The sequence below is a fragment of the Solanum pennellii genome, chromosome 1 (genome assembly GCF_001406875.1).
Source record: "Solanum pennellii chromosome 1, SPENNV200".
NCBI classification, from domain to species: domain Eukaryota; kingdom Viridiplantae; phylum Streptophyta; class Magnoliopsida; order Solanales; family Solanaceae; genus Solanum; species Solanum pennellii.
The window spans coordinates 73,219,397-73,224,505 of NC_028637.1; the positions used below are offsets into that span (position 1 = coordinate 73,219,397).

General features: G+C 34.8%; 1 long non-coding RNA gene across 1 annotated transcript; it reads left to right on the forward strand.

The window, feature by feature from the left end:
- Window positions 1-897: 897 nt before the first annotated feature.
- LOC107011555 lies at window positions 898-4,057 on the forward strand. Its single transcript, XR_001455910.2, has 2 exons — window positions 898-3,315; window positions 3,634-4,057. It is a non-coding gene; the product is annotated as an uncharacterized LOC107011555 (long non-coding RNA).
- Window positions 4,058-5,109: the final 1,052 nt, after the last annotated feature.

Consider the following 5,109-nt stretch of genomic DNA (forward strand, 5'->3'; position numbering starts at 1 on the left):
GTCATAACTAAGCATATAGAACAAGAATAGTAAAGAAGTTACCTTCATTTTTTGTTCAGTATAACAAATTTCAAACTGTATTATGTGTTTCCATGTTTACAGCAGATACCTACTATCTTCAGTAAAAGTAAATCAATTTTTTAAAGGTCAAAACATATCATGTTAATATAATGTATAGCCATCTATGAAGTGGACATCTAAGTTGCGCAGACTCTTTATTTTTGACGCCGCACATTCGTATTCGTATCAAATTTTCTAAGAATACACGATTTTTGGCAAATTTTACATGCACCCTTAGCATTTGTGAATAGTATATGCATATAGTTGAAGAGTACGCTAACATGAGAAGACTATTATATTATCGAACAATGGAATTCTGTTAAAAATAGTATAAATAACATGCGAATCACTAATATTAATTGTTACAGAAGATCCTTTCTTATAATTGTTGACACCAAATTTTGGTCTAATAGTTCTAAAATTAATACTTTTTGAGTATTTTATTTTTTAAATAGTTCAAAATACGTGTCTTGTCACTTTAATGGAACTTGTTGATAATTATCCTTTTTTCTCAAAATATTAGAATTTTTACCGGTTAGTTCTGTTTATATTATTTTGTCATAGACAGACATTTAAATATTTATTTATTTTTTTTAAAATCATTATTTTTGTTAGATCGCATTGTTTTTCATGCCATTTATTACGTTCATTATATTTTTCTTATTCATTTTTTTTGTTACAATTATTAATATTTATTTTGATATTTTTGCACAATCCAGAAATTCATACACAAATATTTTATTAACTGTTGATTTTAAAAACAATTTTAAGATAGGGAATTAGGGATATTGTACAATTGGTAGTTTTCAACTCCCTATATATAGAACATTCGGTTAAAGGCGGTGGAAAAATTTTAGGAGGTATTTTTTTTCCAGATTTTTCATCTTTTATTGTTCATTATTTTACAGTGACAAATTCTGCCGAAATCCGGCAAGTCCACCATCCAAAACCCCATCTCCGTTCATAACATTTTTCCGGTCAAACAACTTCAACCCGTCATCTCTTCCTTTATTGCTACTACCAGCATTTCCAGACCTCCAAACAACAAGAAAGCCGTCTCTTTCCTTCACTATTTCGACCAGACCTCAAACCCTCCACCATAAGCCCTTCTCGGTGAACAACGAGCTCTAAGCTCTGTTTCCCCCGAGGAACAGTCGCTAATACCAAACCCCCAAATCACCAGAACCCCAAACCAGACCCTTCCACTTTCACCATCTCCGTTCATCTCCTTTCTCCGGCAAAAAATAACTCCGATCACCCCTTTTCTCTTCCTCACAATAAAAAGAAGCTCCAAACAACCCCATTTCCCTCTCCCTTTTGTTGCTAACAACAACAAACTCCAGATCACACTATAAACAACCACAACACTACCAATTGTCAGATTTCTTTATTATTGGCGAACTCAGAGCTTCAAGCTCCAACACCCACCAATAAAACCCCTACCTAAAACCACCCATCTCCAGTGAAATAGAACCCAACTTCCAGACCACCCGCGAGCTTTTGTCTCAAGCAAACAAAAACAATAACAGACCATCACAAAATGGCAACTGGGTGAAATACTTAATCTCCGATGATCAGTATTAGTTTACTGTATTGTTGATTTAGTTTCTTCCGATAATTATTTTATAGTGCTGGTAGATTTTTGATCTTGCTGAGGAGATTCACAAGAGTTAGTTAGAATGGCAGTTTAGTTAGTTAGTATAGCTACTTGGTTAATTATCCTCATAGACAATAAATATGAGGATCTTGTACATCAAAGATCAGACTTATTGGGATATACAATCAGAGAGTTATTTCATCATCTTCTTCTCTCAATATACAGTAAATTGTTCATATATCATCATGATATTAGAGATGTGCCCAACGTAGTTCGTCCGTAATTGATTCTGGAGATTTCACACTCTGTTCTTGATTCTTTGTATTGCGATTGCATCTCTTCAACAATGTAGGTTAAATTCAATAAAGGATGACTAATGCAACAATTAGTGGTATTGCAGATTGAATAAACATGACTACTACAACTAGTGTACCAACATTGGTTCAAGGCTTGCAAGATCCTATGGATTTCAACCATCCTTTGTACCTGTCGAATTCTGATGTATCAAGTATGACCATTATTTCATTTAAGTTAAAAGGAAGTGAAAATTATGGGATGTGGAGTAAATCTATTAGGATAGCCTTATTATGAAGGAATAAGGTTGGTTTAATAGAAGGATCTTGGACGAAAGAAAGTTTTCCTGTTAAGCTTTGGAATCAATGGGAAAGAGTAAATGTCATAATATTGTCTTGGCTCATGAATTCAGTGTCGAGTAGTCTTCTTGGTAGGGTAGTGTATGCCTCAACTGCTCAAGCTCTGTGCCAAGATTTAAAAGAAAGATTTGACTAGATAGATGGGTCTAGAAATTTTAATCTTCATCAAGAAATAATCACCATATCCCAAGGGGTTCAGTCTGTTTCAGTGTATTTCACTAATTGAAGGAATTATGGGATGAATTTGAATCCATGGTTCCATTCCCAACCTGCAATTGTGAGAAGTCTAAGGAGTTTATGATATATGTGCTGAGACAAAGGTTGTATCAGTTTCTGATGGGCTTGAATGAGACATACTCACAAGCAAGAAGTCAAATCTTGTTGATGGTTCCTTTACCATTAGTAAATATAGCTTACTCAATGGTGAGTAGTTATGAGAGTCAAAAGAGTGTGGCTCAAGCTGTTAATGCCTCGGAGCTGTTAGGTTCAATGCTTGGGATGTCTGATATAGCCATGTGTTCCAAGTCTAGTAGTCAGAGCTATCAAGATATATATAAAAAGAGCATATACATCTACTTATAATCCTAACGTGGTGTGTGATCATTGCAAGTTAAAGGGGCATTTAAAGGTAAATTGTTACAAACTGGTGGGATATCCAACAGAACATCCCAAGTATGGAGAGTTGAAAAGAGGGGTTGAGAATAGGTCCAACAACTCTTATGATCACATGTATAAACAAAGAAGAATGGGAGCAGGTGCACATAATGATGTGGTTGAGGAGGCAGGCACATATGGTTGTAGTCAACTACATCATTCACATGGTTGTAGTTAGCTACATCATTCTCATGAACAACAACAACTCTTCTCAACAGATTCAAGGTGGATCATCACTAGCTAATATGACTGCTCCTCCAAGATTCACCTCTGGAACAATATGAACAAATCTGCAAGATGTAAGAACAAAAAACACAACCAACGAGTTCAATGCATCAACTAATATGTCAGGTATACCTAATGCTCTTAAACTAGACTCTGATTCATCTGAGTGGATCATTGACACGGGGGCAACTAATCATATGGCTTCAGATATAAAGCTTCTAAACAAAGATTATATATATGTACCTAGAACTTAAAAAGAGTCACATTACCTAATGTAGATGTAGTTATTGTTACACACACTGGTTCTAGTAATATTTCAGCTAACAACACTATTCTTGGTGTGCTACATCTTCCATAGTTCCAATACAATGTTTTATCTGTTTCAAAGGCAACTAAATGATTCAATTGTTCAGCTATGTTTTATCCTAACTTATTTGTTTTCAGGATCACTACAGTGGAAAGGTGAAGGAGATTGGTAGAGAAAGAGATGGTCTCTATTATCTACTAATTCATCATAAACAACTTTTTAGACATAGGAGATTGCTAAATATCTTAGCGTAGCTGCTCTTGATCGGACTACTGTAGAACTTTTACACAAGAGGCTGGGTCATGTGTCATCTAGAGTGTTATGTCATTTGTTTCATGGTAAAATTTCTTACATAACATATACTATAGGAAAATGCCATGTATGTCCATGTGCTAGGCAAACTAGGTTTATCTTTTCCAGTGAAGTCATCTAATTGTACTAAGAATGCATTTGATGTACTGCATATGGATGTATGGGGACCTTATAAGGTGCCTAATTGTGTTGGACAAAAATGTTTCCTGACTATAGTAGATGATTTTTCAAGAATGACTTGGGCGTTACTTAAACTCAAATCTGATGCGCTTGTAGTTACTCAACACTTTATATCTTATGTTTGAACACAGTTTGACACAAGCATAAAAGTAATAAGGACTGATAATGGGACTGAGTTCATTAATCATTCTCTTGCTGATTTACTAGATAGTGTAGGAATAATACATCAAACATCATATGCTTATACTCCTCAACAAAATGGAGTTGTTGAAAGAAAGCATAGACATTTACTAGAAATAACTAGAGCTATAAGATTGCAGGCTAATATACCTCTCACATACTGTGGTTATTGTGTTAAAGATGCCACATATTTGATCAATAGAATGCCTTCTACTATACTGCAAAATATTTCTACATATGAGAAATTGTATAAGATAAAACCATCTCTTGCAAACTTGAAGGTTCTAGGGTGTTTATGTCATGTAAAAATATCACATGATCAAGATAAGCTTATGCCTAGGACCAAGAAAGTTGTGCATATGGGGTATTCAGAACAAAGAAGGGTTATATATTGTTTGATCCTACTAATAACAATTTTTGTGTGCATAGGGAGGTCAATTTTAGAGAAGACTTGTTCGCTTTCAATGATACTCAGCATACTCGGTATCAGTTGTTTCCTTCAGTATCTCAAGAGTTGGCTGAAGAAAATTTTAGTACATTAAGAGGCACACTTATTCAGACTAATGCTAATAAATACATCTCACAGAATATAATTTCTATAACTGATATTGTACATGTTGGTACTGCATCAACACCTATCTCTAGGGGTACTCAGCCTATAACTGATATTGTACCTGTTGGTACTCGATCAACATCTATCCCCAGGGGTACTCAGCCTGCAATTGAAAGAACCCAGGTTGTGATTGAAAGAAGATCCTGCAGGGGTAAACAACCTCCTGCATGGATGAAGGATTTTGTGTCCTTGAGTATTAATGAGAATGTGACTTATGCACTCCCTAAATGCATTTCATATGATACTATTTCTCCTAAATATCAATGTTAATTGTCTAAGTTTTCTAACATTGTAGAACCTACTGTATATGAAAAAGCTGTCAAGGACC